Source organism: Gallus gallus, chromosome 3 (assembly GCF_016699485.2).
Source record: "Gallus gallus isolate bGalGal1 chromosome 3, bGalGal1.mat.broiler.GRCg7b, whole genome shotgun sequence".
In the NCBI taxonomy this organism is placed as follows: domain Eukaryota; kingdom Metazoa; phylum Chordata; class Aves; order Galliformes; family Phasianidae; genus Gallus; species Gallus gallus.
The window spans coordinates 8,033,302-8,050,147 of NC_052534.1; the positions used below are offsets into that span (position 1 = coordinate 8,033,302).

Below are 16,846 nucleotides of genomic sequence, written 5' to 3' on the forward strand. Positions count from 1 at the left end.
TGGACAAGTGCTCCTGATCCTTTCCTGTGGCTGCATTCGCCTCCTTAGCAGTCCTTGGAGTGTGCAGTTAGGCAGGCTGTGAACAAGCTGGGGTGAACAGGAGCTGTCCTGGAGGTTTGGCACTGATGGGAGGCACCCCATCAGCAGTGGTCTGTAGACACAAGAGCAGCTAGGCGGCAAACAGGGTGAGTTCAGAAGGTGCACGGCGAGTTGTGGAGCTGTGAGACCTGCTGCAGCAGGCCATGTAAGACTAGGGAGTAATGAGGGACGTCACAAATCATCTGAGCATGAAATCACCTACTCCCAGGGATGAGGAAAGCCTGGGAGGTGTTGGGTCAGCATTCTGCACTTTGAGGGCTTTTTATTTTCAAGGACAACTGACCTAGTGGCTTAAAATTGCTGCCCTGGAATGTCGTAGGGGTTAAAACAAATTGTGTATCCGCTTACACCATATTTTCATTTCTGTTAGGGATGCTGTTGTTAGAGTGGCAGTGGATTGCTCCATATCTTGGAGGTCAAACGTTGATTTGGACACAGTGCACACACTGACAAGAGGCATTACTTGTCATGTCTCTGCAGTTTTGCATTGCCAAACACTTAGTAAGTTTGCAATGGATCTTTAGCTTGAAAGATCACAGCTGCTGCAACTTGAAATTGATTTTCTTCTGCAGAGAGATGCTTGAAGCAAAAACCAATTTGGTTTGTATAAAGTACATTAGATATAAGAAGATATCCTTCGGAGTACATAGGATCACCTTTGAAGCCATTTTCACCCTACCATGAATAACAAGTTGCACAATAACAAGAATTTCTTACAGCCAATCTAATCTCTGCTCAAGTGTGAGTTGGCTTTGAAATCAGATAGGTCTATCTGCTCTGATTCGGGACAGGTGTATCTTATTTCCCAGTGACATTACGGAGATTCATGAGGTATGGTAGTGTAACCCAGAGCATTCTACCAAGGCAAATGAAGAAGCTCTGACTGCTTTGAGGGGCTTGCCTAATGAGTCAGATGCCAGCCTGCTCCTGGTGCTTTCAGGAGGAAGCAGGGAAGTGGTCCATGAGATTCCACCTGATGGTAAGTGTTGTCTCTGGAGAACTGCAGGTGCACCCTGGGTGGACTTAGTATCTTGTATGTCTTCCCCCCTCCTCCTGCCATGAGTTATTCTGTCCTTAGAGCCTGTTCTTTTTGTATAGACACTTCCACCCTTAGAGCCTTCCATTTTGAAACAGTATTCCAACCACCTTCATTAGGTTCTCTGGCAGCCAACCTACTGAGAAACAGCAGTGAAACAGAATGTATGTTTTGGAGGGAAAAGCAGCAAGGAAGAAAACCCCACAGTAACTGCCCCCAGCCCTCTCTGCCTTTTGTAATAGTGTCTGCTGGTGCAATAGTGTCCTGATGTCCACTAACATCTAATTCTTAGGTATTCGAGAGGTAGCAGGCCTTAGGATGGTACTTTGGTGCTGGAGATAGGGGTGCATTTGCAGTGAAACTCCTGTGTAGTATCACCCCCTTTCTTCCCTCAGCACAGTGCTGCCAACCTCAGCTGTGTCAAGACTGCATGTTTTGTGGGTGCTATGAGACCATTGGACTGGGGAAGGAAAGGGAATGTGACCTTAACCCGACTGCAGCTTTCTGGGGCAAGTAACAACAGCAGCAGCTGTGGGTGAATGGATGGATGTACGTGAAGGGACAGCTTGCTAAGTGCTCTGGCCAGCCCTGAGTTATTTTGATGTGAGGCAATGGTGAGTTGAAAGCTCTCTTTTCTAAATCTTGCATCCCATGTGTTCAGGTGTGGCTCTGCTCCGTTCACAGCTGTGCTGGGGCCTGGGGAGATGTGCAGGGTGCCTGCAAGGCTCTCAGGATCTTTCCTGGGCTTATGGTAAAGACTTGAGGAGGATTCCAGGATTCCTGGAGGTAAGCTGTGCACACGCCCTGTTTGTTATACCTTCCTGATGTGACGAGGATGCTTCAGGGGAAAGCCATGTCAGCCTTAGCAAAGCTGGTGGGAGCCCATTTCCTCACAGTGATACTCTGAAGCGGTGAGAAGCTGGATCTGTTGAGGCAGTTATTCCATGGAGGCTGCTCTTTCCAGGGTGTTTGGCTGTCAGGAGCATCCTGAAATCTATTTGTATTATAAACTAATTTAAAACTACTCAAACAAGCCCTTATGAGTGCATGAGACCAATGGGTATTCATGGATATAATGATAACGATGAGTTTATGAGCCACTTCATAAACCAAATCCTCAGGAGCTGCTGAGATCGTAATTAGATTTGAGGATAACGTGATCCTTCGTCGCCCCCTCCCCAGCCTTCTTTCTGATAGAAAATCTAAAGCAAAAATTATATTGCTCAGCTCATTCTGGTGGATTCAGCGTGGCCACAGGCACTTCGTTCAGTACCACAAAGGGATTACAGCTTGGTACCATGCAGCCTGGGAGAAGTGTATGCATGGCAGTCCGTGTGTATTCCTTATGTATGTGGCCTACCAAGCCTTATGAGCAATTAATAATGAAATCAATTAATAACAAGATCTGCGACGTGAAGAGAAGACTCTCTGGTCTCTCCCTGAGAGGAAATGAGCAAACCAGCAGGGGACATGTTGGTTGTGTCTGATTCATGTTGTCTCTACAATCCCAGCTAAAGTTTTAGCAGCCCAGGAAGATGAATTACCCGCTCCAACAAACAAACGGATCAGCATGGGGTTTATTAGGAGCAGGCTATCATTTAACAATGTCAGGAGTGTATTTATTATTAAACAGTAGAATACAGAATCTAAATGGAAAACCATTAGTCCTCTTTAGACACCAGACAAGGTATGTCCATTACGTCAAATGGCCATAATATTGCATGCTTGTATGAATGCAAATCCTGGGTCCATTTTGCTGGACCTCAGGACTTGCTATGTTTAGCCAGAGGCATATAAACCAAAACACTGAAGTGACAGAGGACGAAATTGTATACCACGTAGTCATTTTGAATCATCAAGTTCCCCAGTGGTTTCACCTCAATGACCTGGTAAGGAACCAGAGACAGGATTCTGGGTACAGAACAGAGAGATTGATTAAAAGAGATTGCCCATGGGCCAGGGTATGAAAAATGTTCAAGAAAACTGCACTAGAAACACAAACTGCCTTCTAATGCGTACTCTGTATTTTTAGCCTAGAGATTGCTCATTTCTTCCTTTTTCCTTGAGACTGCAGTCTATGTCTATAAGAAGACCAATCAGTAAATCATATGTTAATACACAGCAAGCAACGTGGTTTCATTTATCACTACATTAAGTTACCCAACAGGAAGCATAAATAATGTAGATCCAGAAGATTAGTACTCAGCACAGCAGTATTTCAAGCTGGATTTGTGGGGAAGGCTTGGGGGCTGGCCATGTCTTTGGTGTAGTTTTGCAAAACCAAAGTATTTTTGTAGGTCCAATGAACACATAACCCTCTCTGCCTGTAGCACAGCCGTACAACTCTAAGCCTTGGTTTTGCAGTTCTGCTACTGCTGTACAGTGAAAGTGGCAATCATGGTAACAGTCTTTTGTTCTGGGTATGGGGAAGAGTTACCGGGCATTGCTGTCTGATTGATGTGACTGTCTGCGTTCGTGGGCTGACAAAATTGACTTTAAGCATCACACAAAAAAATCAACAGATTTTCTCAGCGTATTTTTAGCATGTACTTATAACTGCCCTGATGAAAGAAAGCTTGAAATATGACAAGACAGATTTTCGACATTTAGAAGCCAAGCTACAGAGTAAGCTGAGCTGAGGCAGCCATGGAGCAGATATGACAGACCGCATTCACTTATTTGCCCCTCACCTCTTTCTCTTAATTATTTTTTAAATCTGGGAATACCATATTTCTGAAGTTTCTTCAATATTATACAGATTTCTTAACTATCTATAATATCAATTCATTTCTTTAATCTCTCAAGTCACGCATTTGTTAATACACCAAACTGGCAATGCAAGACGTAGGTTAAGCAGAGTAAGCTCACCTCCTAAAACTTACTCTTCACCAGAAGTTGCTCTTTACCAAAAGTAAAATGAACGAGTCGACTTTTCTGTTCCTGTTTCTTGTCGTGTGTTTGGAAAGGGGAAACAGTGAATGTCCACTGTACTGTGTTGGAAGCTGACGCCAGTCCTTGCAACAGGCTCTGTGAGGCATAAGATCTACTACTGATATGGGTCACAGATCTGAAAGGTCTTGCTATGGAATGACTTCTTTTGGGTTTCTTCATTTGTAGTGCTCAATTTGTCCTGTTAAAGTCCGTTTCTGTTTCCTTGCCATTCCCATTAGGCTGTTCTATCACTCAACAGCCCATCACTGTTCCCTGGATTCCCCATAGCCATTATCCACCATCACGTCATAACAGCAGATTTGATATCACCTCAACAGGAATTGAAAATACCTTTGGTTTTAGCCATGCATGATTTTTACATTAATTATATCATAACTGTTTAATTGCTGCAATTAACAGCATTGCTTTCTCTGAGCCATCACTGTCATCGTACAGCATTACAGCAACCTCTCACTTCTGCAGCCAGGCTCTCAACTGCAGGGGCAATCTATGCTGCTTCTCTTATGAGATGTCTGTATAGGAAATAAAACATGCTATCTCCAAACGGCAGGTCCCACTGTCTATTCCAGAGTAAGTATAAGCAGGAAGATTAGAGGATAACAAATAACTGTGTTCAGTTAACTAGAGAAAGAGAGAACCTGAGCTGTTACCTATTCTCTTTGAGGGCACCTAAAACCCTGCAAGGGAAATGTTCCTTGTTCATGTCCTCTTCATGCAGTTGGAAGTCCTACCCAAAGTACAGGGAAGCCAGAATTGGGTCTCCAAACCTGAAATCTAAAGAGCTTCGTAGTCTGAATTCAGATGTCACCATATCCACTCATGAGATGTCAGTAAGTCTCACCTGGAAGTGGTGAAACTCATCAAAGTGCTGCATCTGTAGTGGGAAGCTGAACGTACTGGTCTAGTTATGGGTGCTGGCCTCAGCTTTGTAAAAACCTGGGAAGCATCTCATTCATTCAGGCACAAGATCCTTTAGTTTTACTTTACAGCAAGCCTGAGCAAAGCCCAAACTGTTAAACTGTTATGTATGCAGACTACATCTTCATGGTTTCTGACTTTCTGAGCTACAGTTTTCAGTATTGCCTCTTGTCAGTCTTCTGCACTAAGCTAAAACCCATCTTAGGATACGTCAGAAAGATGCAAGTGCAACAGGTTATTGAAAGCTACCTGGACTGGAGTACACTCATGATATTAGCCAGATACTGAAGTCCATGCTTTCATCCTGCTGAAGAAAGGGCTTGTTTCTCTGAAGTAATTGCTAGTCTAGCTAGCTGTCAGGGACTAAACAAATTAAAACCTGGAAACAAGCTTGGATCTTTAAGAGAAAGTCATGCTTTGTATTGTGGTGCTTGGGCTCAGGAGGCTTCTGAATGAACCTGCTCTCCTACTCAGCATTAAGCTGTCTTTTAGCAGCACCATTAGCTATCATTACTGCATGATGTCTATCAAGCAATAAACCATGGTATATATTTAGCAGCAGGAGGTCGTTATCTGGTAGCAGTGTTCTTTGTGCCTTCAGACATTCGGCCTTAAATAAGGGTCAGCCATCCTGGCAACTGCCTAAAATCACTTTACCCTAAATACAAATGCTGATTTTGAGTATGAGAGGAAGAAATGAAACTTCTGAAATGGCTTTTAATTCCCAGTCCCTTTGCTTTTCTTTGTGTGTGTGTGTAATCAGAAGTGCCCTGTGTGCGCTTCTAGAGATTTTTAGTATTATTATTTTTTTTTTGCAATAGCAATTGCTCTGCTGGGAGTTCTTATTATTGTTACATTCATTTGAGGTTGCTTACACGGACAAAAATCACTCAAGCGAAATCACTGCTGATCACCGTGCAAGTGGGAAAGATATTAAGGTGACAGTTATATGGGCTTAGTTGCATTGATATAAACCATCTCCATTGGTTGGAAAAGCTGCCTTGGGACGAGCTCAATCGTTTTGTGTTTGCTTTCAAGTGCTTAGGAAGAAAGGCAGCAATTACAGAGCGCGGCGTAGGGTCACTTCAAGTCATCCAATGATGAACATTTATGCCACGTCTTGCCAGCTTTGGAGAAGGCACTGTTCTGTGTCAGTGGTTACCCGCTGTATAGATAATTGCAAAACAAACTCTATAGCCCAGTTGTTGTCTTTGTAATTACATCTCACCTTCATTAGGCTATTGAAGTGATAAATGCTAGAGAAGACATTGGACTCCAGTGAAAACGCTTTGTCCGTGGCATTCACCGACTGCAGTGTGAGTTACTTCCTTGGGAGACCAGCAGAACTCAGTGCAGCAAAGCCATGAACAAAACAGCAGCAGCAGCAGCAAGAAGTCAGCAAAACAGAGCTCAGCTAACCAGAGAGCATCTGACAGTAAAGCCTGTACCTGGCACTGAACTGCTCTGCTGGCTGGGGCTGATGTGCCAGCAGTGAGAGGCAGGTTCTTTTCATTTGAATTGGACCGGTGCAGGGAAGAAAGCAAGTTGATTCTGACATGTGCTTGGGAGGCAGAGCTGCCTCGTGTTTATGGGTCAGTCCTGCGCTGGGGGCTCGCTGAAGTGTCATGGGATGCCAAGGGGGGTGTTGTGGTGGGTCCATAATCGCTCCTCTCTGCTGCTTCTGCCTCCTCACTCTTTCCTCCCTGCTCCATTGTGGTTCCTTCCCGAGAGGATGCAGGGCAATCTGTGCTCTTGCACCTGCAGCCTTCTCCTCTCCTCACTGTTTGCAGGCCTGTTCCACACACTTTCCTCACCCCTCTGTGTCTTCATGCTATTTTGCCTTTTCTCAAGTGCGTTTCTGTAGGGCAACTGCTACGACTGCTAAGAGCACGTCCTGGATTGGACCCAGGCTTACACAGCTGCTCAGGGCTGATGTCTTGGGAGACGAACAACTGGGGTCTCCCATGAGCGCAAATCATTCCCCGGAGGACAGCCGAAGTCATGTCGCATCATTTCTGATCTTCCTACAGACAGACGGAGTGCTTCTCAACTGTATCTGCTGTCTGAAATTATTTGCTGAATGCAGCCATTACTCGTTTCTGATTTATGAATTTTTCAGTCCGTGAGCAGCTCCGAGGAAGGTATTTGAGATTCAAAACCTTCGTTGTGCCGATGTGTTGATTAGCTGGCCTGAATGCATTAAGCCACTCAATATGCTTCCATTTTCTGACTGAAACAAGTGTGACCTGTGAATGTTTTGTGCTACTGAAAATAGGAAGTCATTAAAATCCCTAGTAGTTGGCCCGTGCCTTAAGAATACAATCCAGAGTTAGGAAGAAACATCTGTGAGCTGCTCATTGTCAGACTGTAACAATAGGCTTTCCTTCAGCTTCTTATCACACGGGTAGCTTTTTAATTCACCCGTTGCCCATCTATATCTGAATATCTTGCAGAATTGTCCTACACCAAGTCATTGGTATCCGTTACGTTATTCCTCTGCTCTTCCCAGAAAACGAATTGGATGGAGTGGGATGATTTGTTTTGAGATTGATGCCTTTTTCAATAAGTACCATTATTACTGAAGTAGTAGTATTTCCTGCATCTGGTTAGCAGGCCAACAGACCAGACGCAGCACTGGATAGAACACAGTCTGTTTTTGCAGGAGAACTGTGTGATTTTTCTTGTGTGGGTTTTTTTTTCCCCCAAAGTTGTAGAAATTCATTATTGCACAATGATAAGTCTATTTTCTGTGACTGCAAGGTTCGCCCAGAGTGCTATTTCTGAATATATTCCTGCCAGTAAAGTTGTTTAGAAGCCTATTTGTAGAAAAGTAACATGGAAGTAGCCTGAACCTGGAAAAAAACAAGCTTTTTCCAAAAGAGGAAAGAGAATTCCTTAAAACAAAATACAAAACAAAGAAACAATGGGGACAACAAACCACTTCAACTGAATGCCAGCCCATTGATCTGTCTTTCAAACCAGGATTCTCCCAGATGAACTGTCCTGCTGTTGCCATTATGACAGATAGTCGTAGACTCTTGGCATTATGTCCTCTTACTGGGGGAAGGGATAGCAAAATCAATGGGAAATGCCTGGTTGTTTGCAAGGATGGAGTTCAGAGCTGTTGTAACTTACAGTGAAATCCCATGTGCTGGTGTGACTTTGGGGCACAATGTCCCCTAACCTACAGAGCAGGGCACGGCCACAGGGCTGCTTGGAGGTATTTGTCAAGTGTTCTGCTGTATTAAGAGTCAACAGATCTGTGTATGAGTCAAGTCTACTCTCAGGCTCAAGCCTGGCATTTGATTTCAGTGCTAACGAGGCTTTCTGTGTTTTGCAGTAGTTCATTCTTTGGAACAGAGGTTAGTCTTTAATACTTACAGTAAAGGTTCGCAGCAAAACCTGTTGGCTTCTCTGTGCTTTCGTGACACCCAGGCATGATAATGTGGATGCTGTAGAGGAGGAACACAACACCTGGTAATAGTAAGCAGGTAGACTCAGTGGACCCAATCTTAGCAAATATTTGCTCTTTGAGCGCTTTTGATACAGCTAGCTGAACATGAGCCAGAAGTGTGTTCAGGTGGCCAGGAAAGCATCCTGGCTTGTATCAGGAACAGTGCAGTCAGCAGGAGCAGGGAGGTGACTGTCCCTCTGTACTTGGCACTGGTGAGACCACACCTCAAGTAGTGTGTTCATTTTGGGGCCCCTCACTGGAAGGAAAATATTGAGTTGCTTGAGTATATGGAGACAAGAGCAATGAGGCTGGTGAAAGGACTAGAAAAGATGACTTGTGAAGATAGGCTGAGGGATCTGGGGCTGCTTAGTCAGGAGAAGAGGCTGAGGAAAGACCTCGTTGCTCTCTACAACTGCCTGAAAGGAGGTTGTAGTGAGGTGGGTGTTGGCCTCTTTTCTCAAGTAATAAGAGATTAGACGTGAGGAAGTGGTCTCACTGTGCCAGGGGAGGCTTAGGTTAGATATTAGTAAAAATTTATTCACAGAGAGGTGGTGAAGCATTGCAGTGGGCTGCCTAGGGAAGTAGTGTAGTCCTGATGCCTGAAGGCATGGAAGAGATGCGTGGATGTGGTGCTGAAGGACGTGGTTCAGTGCTGGGACTTGGTAGGTCAGGTTGATGGTTGGACGCTGGACTTTGTGATCTTGAAGGTCTTTTCTAACCTCAAGGATGTTATGATTCTGTGGTTTTGCACAGATACAAGAGGGAAGGCAGGCATTAGGGAGGTGTCAGAGGGACAGAGGGGAGTGGTGAGAGTGAAAAAGCAGTGCCAAGCTGGCAGGGAGGCATCTTGTGTTAGACTTGTTGGTATGGACTTGCTGGTATTCTATAATCATAGAATATGCTTAGTTAGAAGGGAACCCAAGGATCATTAAGTCCAACCCCTGCCTTCCCCAGAGGTCCCTTCCAACCTCCATGGTTCTGAGACTGTGAGAGGTGCTGCGTTAGAGCCCAGTAGTAGTTATCCCAGCAAAACCCTCACGATAGGTTTTTATCTGTACAGTTGGAGAAGAAAGCAAATGGGGAAACTTTCAGCCGTTTAGGTCTTTCTCTGGGTCTGAAACAGAAGTTGTCCTATCCAAAAAGGTCCTTTTTCCTGGTTAGTGAAGAAATTATTATTTACCGGATGATCATTTGCAGGTGCCTGTACCCTGGCAGCCTGGATCAAGATGCCTTTTTCTGGGGGGGGGAAGGTTTGTGGTGTGGGGTCATACTGTGCCTTGTTACTTTGCATTAGGACCAGATTTAGGCCAGTGATGTCTCCTGTTGTATTCCGTAGCAGGGATGAAGGCTTGGTGCTTGCACGAGGTGTGGCCCCAGGCACACTAGGTTGCTGCTGCCTTGCCCCAGTGTTCGAGGTCCACTGGGGTTGTTGAATTAGCCATGGCAGTGGCCTTTGGGTTAGATCCTGGGGAGCACGGGCAGTTGTGCCTGGTTTGATTTGGAAATCCAGGCCTTGCGCTCCTCCCTGATTAGAGAAGCAAAACTTTCAGATATTTGAGGCAGACCCTCGATACGTAGATTGGAATTCATTTTCCAGCGAAATGGTTTCCAATTTCACTTTAAACAGTCTCTCTGTGAATATTTCCTCCGGCAAAATTCGCTCTTTTTTTGTTGCTTTGTGGAGTACAAATGCACAGCAGGCATAAAGCACACAGCTCAAACTCCCGGCAAAGCAGAGGTGTCAGCTGCTGGGGAACAGTGGTTGCTCTCTGCTTTTCACTTATTGCTCACAGATGAATGCCATTGCAGGGTCTAACTCACCTCCAAACCACCACCAGTGGCAAAAAGGGCGAAGGGTGCATTCTTGAAAGGAGGGGAGGTAGAAATAAATGACTAAATACGACGGTATACCTGCACTGTAGCTCTGAGGCATGTTTTGCAGGCCTGATAACGCAGCAAGTACAACAAAGTCATAGAAATCTGCATAAAGCATTTTTTTTATGATAATGACTTGGCTTTTCTCCCTCAGAGCTGCACACATTAATGAAAGTCCTGGAGATTTATTAAGCCAGCCCAGCTTATTAAAAAAAATAGCCAAAAAAAAAAAAAAAAAAACCCAAAAAACAATTAAAGATTAACAGTTCTGCAGTTTCCCTGTGTTTCTTACATACCTGATGGTTAAAACACAGTAAATGTTCTTAATCATTCATCACTCTGACACGGAGTAATTGTTTGTTATTACTGTTTGGATTACAGAGTACCTAGAAGCTCCAGTCAGGGATCAAAGTCTTATTGTATAAGGCACAGTACACACATAATAAATAGCAGCCTGCAGCCCCAAATAAACTGCAGGATGAGCTTGCTGTACTATATCACTTTCAGTACGTTTCTCCCAACGAAGTCTCTTCTTTCTCCCTGACAGCCTGGTTATTCAGTATGAAACCCATCTTCTTGACTTGTGTGATGCTGCAATGCTCTCTGCTGCACGGTTAATAGGAATATCCCCAGTGCTTTGGCAGGAGTATGGAAAGGGAGGAGAGAAGGGGAAGGTAATTCTTTGTTTCAGGAATTCAATCCGTCACAGCCCGCAGTATTTTCTCCCCACTACCTTTCTCTGTCACTCACTAGGATATATTGGGTCGAGTACATTATAGTTTGATTCTCCAGCTAATGGCAACTGAGGCCTGCAACAAGCACAGTAACTGGAACACAAGCTGCAGGAGAGAAATAGCTTGGTCTCCCTTTCAGTGCATCACACACATGCCTATAACAGAGTTTTCTTTTGGATGCAGTAAATGAGGAGATCGATTCAGTATTGCCTTATGGTCTCATCCCACCTTAAGGAATAAAACCTGACAACGCAGACAGATCTCAGGACCAGTTGGTATCTAACTGCAGTATTGCATTTAAATGCAGGAATAGGATGGCTCCTCACCCAGCTCTTGCTCCATCTTCAGCCCTCTTTTATATTAGCGTTCTGTATTTTGACCCTGATTTTATCCTGGTTTCTGATTTACCCACGTGCTTGACTATGACTTTAATAGGCTTTAGTCCTCCCCGTTCTCCTTCACAAAGGGGAGGCGGATGTTTAGAAATACAGTGGTTAGGCTGGAAAAGATCAGTGGAATCTGTGGTGAGTTTCCCTTATCCACTACGTGATATAGGTAACCAAGAAGGAGAATTAGTTGAAATGTCAATGAAAAGTATCAGAAGTGTTTGCTAGGGACCATACGCTGTCCTCTGTAGTGGCATCCTTTTCTCTTTACCTGCATTAAGCCCTAGTTAAATGGCTTATCTATCGTGCTGAGCCCTAGCTAAATGGCTTATCTATTTATTTAAGGTATTTAATTAATAACTCAGATACAGTACCGGTCCTCATTGTTCTTTGCTGATAGAGCAGAGCCAAGAGAGCAGACCTGTGTTATCAAAGCATGCTGTGCAGCTCTAAGAGGAGGCTTTTGACCTGAAAAAAGAGCTCGGAGCTGGAGCTGCTCCAAAGCTGCTCTTGCATGTAGTGTGCAGGAAAGGCGTTTCAGTAATGAGCTGGCATGGGAACTGCCATGTCAGCCAGGCGTGTGGCAACAGGCTGGAAAATAAGAGTGAACACACAAACCTCTCCTTTCCAAAGCCCTCAATTAAAAAAAAAAAACACCTGTCTGTTTTGCTGGGGAAGTCCACTTTTCTGGAGCTTTTTTCCCTCTTCCTTCTGAATTTCAGATAAGGGGTGAAATTCTCCATTGTTTTGATTTGAAGTAACGCTACTGAGCAGAGGGGAAATTCAGCAAAGAAATTATTTACCCAGAGGTCGGTGAGGCCCTGGCACTGCTGCCCAGAGCTGTGGGTGCCCCATCCCTGGAGGTGCCCAAGGTCAGATGGATGAGCTCTGGGCAGCCTGAGCTGCTGGGGGGCAGCCTTGGCCATGGTAGTGGGTTGGGGCTTGGTGGGCTTTAGGGTCCTTCCCAACTCAAGCCATCCTGTGATTCTATGAAGAATAAGCATAGCTGCCTTCTTTGTGGGTGATTTTGGTTTTTATTTAGTACTGGATGAGTAAGCTCAGAGATATCCTTACGACTTGGTAGCCAGATGAGAGTGTGACTATACCCAGGCCGGTAATGTTTATTTGTTTATTTTTAAGACTGCCCAACCCTATGATGCTGAAAGTCATCATGTTATTAAGAAAGTCATGAGGTGGCTCTTTTCATAGCCAAGATTGGTCTTGAAGGCTCAATAGGTCGTTAGTGAGAGCAGGTCGAGAGCATGTGCTCCTTCATCTCCAGAAGGCTGTAGTAGCAGCAGAACAAGGAAACGACTGTATGTCTGACTTCCAGACGCATCATGGTTTTAATTCCAGGGTTGACAGTATTAAGGTTTCCCCCAGTTAGCTCCAGATCCCTCCCCATCTCCTGCTCTGGTTTGGATGCTAAGCACAGCGTCAGGTTTGGGGTGTTTGCTGAAGAACATGGAATACAGGGACAGCTATCTGGCTCTTCTCAAATGGCAGCCTTCTCTATCTCCAGGCATGGGATTTCTTGTGGGAGCAAGGAGGAATGGTAAGTAGCAAGTTGCCTATCTAGAATACAGACAGCACGTCCTTGTTGACATGTGACAGATGGCAAGGTGCCAAAGCAAGAAGGAGCTCTGCTGTGCAATACGCCCCCCTCATCAGCAAAGACTGGAGGAAAAGACTGAACCACAAACGCTGTCTGTGAATGATCTGCAGACCAAGGATTCTTCAATAGGGCATGGCAGATACGTCTCATGTTTGTTTTTCAGAAACCATTGCAGTCAGTCCACACCAAGACAAAAACAAAATGTGGAATGCATCATCTGATGCCCACAGGGTTTTTAAAAGGGCTGGATGCAGAGCTGCCCAACAAGGGCTAATGTGCTACTGGAAACAAGAACTTCATGTTGATGGCCCTCCACAAAGGTCTGGCTCTAACAGACTTTTACACTGCAAAATGTTGAATCTGTTGCATAATAATGATAAAGTGATGGGTTTTTTCCATAAGCCAAAACAATGAGATCATTCCAAAATCAAAATGGAGCCCGGTGGTGTTACTGAAATGTATTCTGCCTTGCTCATGGTGAAAACTCATTGCATGGGCTTTTGTGTTTGTCAGACTGGCATTTTCTGAAGGAAGAATAGCCCACTGGGAACTATCTAACCAATTGTAGAGCTAATATGAGAACCTGTAGCAGGCTGCCTGTTTGTTGCTTCTCTGTTTGCTATTTTCATTCTCATTCTTCAAGAACCCCTTCTGTACTTCCCAAGCCAGTGGACGTTTCTCTTGAAAACGTGGCTGCAGAGAGAGAGGCTCTTCACACCAAACCCCCTCCCCAGCTGGCAGTGGTACTGTGCCCATTCGTTGTGTGCTGCTATACAGCTACCACACTTCACTTCAGCAGCAGTTGTACTTCATTTATAAGCAAAATGATTCATCCGTGAATATGAAAAATATGGAAAAATAATGCAGCTCGTGGCTAATTTCCACTGAGGGCAGCTTGTGGGTGAGGGCTGGGTACAAACAGATGCAAAAGCTGGTCGTTGCTATTTAACTGATAATTTTACAGTCCTAAAAGCTTGTGCTTGTGAATGGGGAGAAGTTTGAGTGCATGTATCCAAAGTGAACAAGATCGTCTATAAATAGTATTTTTCCTAGCCTTTCTAGCCAAGAGAAGCAAATTAGTGATAACACTTGACTGATACACAAAATTATGAATGAATAAAAGGAACTGATTGATTTTCCATTAGTCCTATCGTGCAGAAGCAGCAGAACACCTGATCAAAGTGACTGCAACAAATGCGAAGGGCTGAGGGACGCAGTAGTAGTTGGCTACCCTGGAAATATCTCCTGCCTCCTTTTTATTTACCATGGTGTTAATTAGGAGTACCTCTGCGAAAACAAATGTGATCTTCACAGGGGTAAAAGCAATGGAAATGGGAGTTGAAGACATATGTCTGAAGTGCTGCAGGAGACAGCAGCCAAACCTTCAGCATGTAAGCCGTGTGGGTGGTGTGAGGAGAGCTGCTTTCCTTAACGCTTCCAGGATTACTTGGGCAAAGTTATTCTGTTCTTTTTTCCCCCCGCTTGGAAAGATGACAGAAAACACAGCGATTCAGAGAGGCCGCGAATAACACTTCGTTAAGTGCTGTAACCTCAGCAAGTTTGCAGATGGCACCACGTTGGGAGGAAGTGTTGATCTGCCTGCGGGTAGGGAGGCCCTACAGGGGGATGAGGGTAGGCTGGATCGCTGGGCCGAGGGCAATTGTATGAGCTTCAACAAGGCCGTGGGCCGAGTGCTTTGCTCACGACAACCCCATGCATTGGTACAGGGTTGGGGCTGAGTGGCTGGGAAGCTACATGGAAGGTAAGGATCTAGGGGTGTTAGCCGTGTGTCCAGGTGGGCAAGAAGGCCAATGGCATCCTGGCTTGTGTCAGCAATAGTGCAGCCAGCAGGAGGAGGTGATCGTACCTCTGTACTCAGCTCTGGTGAGGCCGCACCTTAAGCGCTGTGTTCAGTTTGAGCCCCTCACTACGAGAAGGACACTGAGGCCCTGGAGCGTGTCCAGAGAAGGGCAGCAAAGCTGTGAACGCTCTGGAGCACAAGTGCAATGGGGAGCAGCTGAGGGAACTGGGATTGTTCAGTCTGGAGAAGAGGAGGCTCAGGGGAGACCTTATTGCTCTCTACAGCTGCCTGAAGGGAGGATGTGGCGAGGTGGGGGTTGGCTTCTTCTCCCAGGTAACAGCGATAGGATGAGTGGTAATGCCCAGCCACCCTGAGGTGGATGAACATCCCTGCTCTGCAAGAGCAAACCTTAAGTCAGGGCAATGTTGCATCTGCCAGAATCAAACAGGGTAGCACTGGCAGAAAACACCCCTCCTCTCCCAGCACACAGCCCTGTGTGTTTCAGTCAAATGCCTGTATTTTCTTGCAGGACTGCACAAACACTCGGGAGGAGAGCAACTAACCTAAAGGCTTATTGCCATGCAGAAATCTCTGTGCCTTCTGGATTTCTTCCTCTGGAGCCACAGTGGGAATGGACACATCGATACAGCCTTCTGCAGGAAAGCTGACACTCTCAAATCGGTGCCGTGCTGCAATAACTGAAACCCCCTGCCAGCTTGGTGATGGCGCTTTCTAATCAACTTTGCAATGAATATTTCTTAAATCATGTTAATCCACCATTTAAGCAGAGATAGCGGTTCCAGACAATAAAGCACCGTACCTGGAGGGGAACATACCTGCTGCTTCCCCAGAGAGGAGGCAATTAGCAGTGCGAGGGATGTCAGATGAGCTAGCAGCACCGGCGTTTATCACTCTGAGCTCGTTTCCTGCAACGAAGGGAATCTTCACACTCTGCTTCTGTTGCAATCAGCTTTTATTTATGTCGTGGTTGTGGGAAGCAGCTCTTAAAGGAAGAGTGAAGCTGCACTCTCAGGAGCAGTTTTACTCTGATCTACGCAGATGCATTTCCTGCTGGAGTATGCTGAGTGCTGAGTTCTCGTGTGGAAACGAGAGTCCTAAAATCAGAGTAAGCAGGATGCAGCGCCCCAGCTATTAAAATCCAAGCCTGGAGACCCACAGATCTCAATTAAACATTGATGAAGAGGCTGAGCTGCCTTTTTCATGAGCGTTTTTATCTTCTCATCTTCCCAAGCTCCTGTGGACCAGCTGTTACAGGAAGTGCTGGCATCACAGCCCAAAGTGACTGCAGCCCAAGCAGAAGGCATTTCTGAACTCGGGACATTGTTATTTTGGGTAAGGAAGGAATGATATACTGGTATGTTTTACTGTTAAGCCCCAAGCTAAGCTTTCACTGCAGAGGAACTGCTCTTGATGAATTGGTGGTGGTAGCTTGAAAAAGAGAGGGTAATTTCTTGGTTTAATTATCTAACCTGCTGTGCATACACAGCCATAACCTGGGCTTGCTAGCTCAGATATGCCTTAACAGAGGTGACTGCAACGAGGTTCCTTTCTCCCAGCTGAGCAGCTTGACTTTCAGCCTCTCCTCTGATGCCGTGTGCTCCTGCATGCTGACCATCCTGGTGGGCTTCTGCTGGACTTACTGTGCTTTCAGGGCCAGTCTTATATTGGGTAGCCCCAAAGTGGACATATTACTGCAGGAATGGACATAAAAGCGCTGTGCAGAGGGTAAGCATCCCCTTGACCCCTGGCTATGCTCCAGCTCATGTAGCTCAGGACGCACTTGGCTTTCTATATTGCAAGAGTGCATTGCTGGCTCACTTGGCTCACTTTTAACCTGCTGTCTACCAGGACTCCAAAGGTCTTTTCTTCAAAAATGGGTTTATAGGATGTAGAAATATGCTTAGGATTGCTGCCAAGAAGTGCGTCCCAGAGGATATGCAGCATGCCATTCCCAC

General features: G+C 45.4%; 1 long non-coding RNA gene across 1 annotated transcript; it reads right to left on the bottom strand.

Moving 5' to 3' along the window:
• Positions 1-2,732: 2,732 nt before the first annotated feature.
• Positions 2,733-15,873, bottom strand: LOC124418342. Its single transcript, XR_006938687.1, has 2 exons — positions 15,707-15,873; positions 2,733-8,457 (listed from the first exon to the last, which is right to left on the bottom strand). It is a non-coding gene; the product is annotated as an uncharacterized LOC124418342 (long non-coding RNA).
• Between the last annotated feature and the right edge of the window lie 973 nt (positions 15,874-16,846).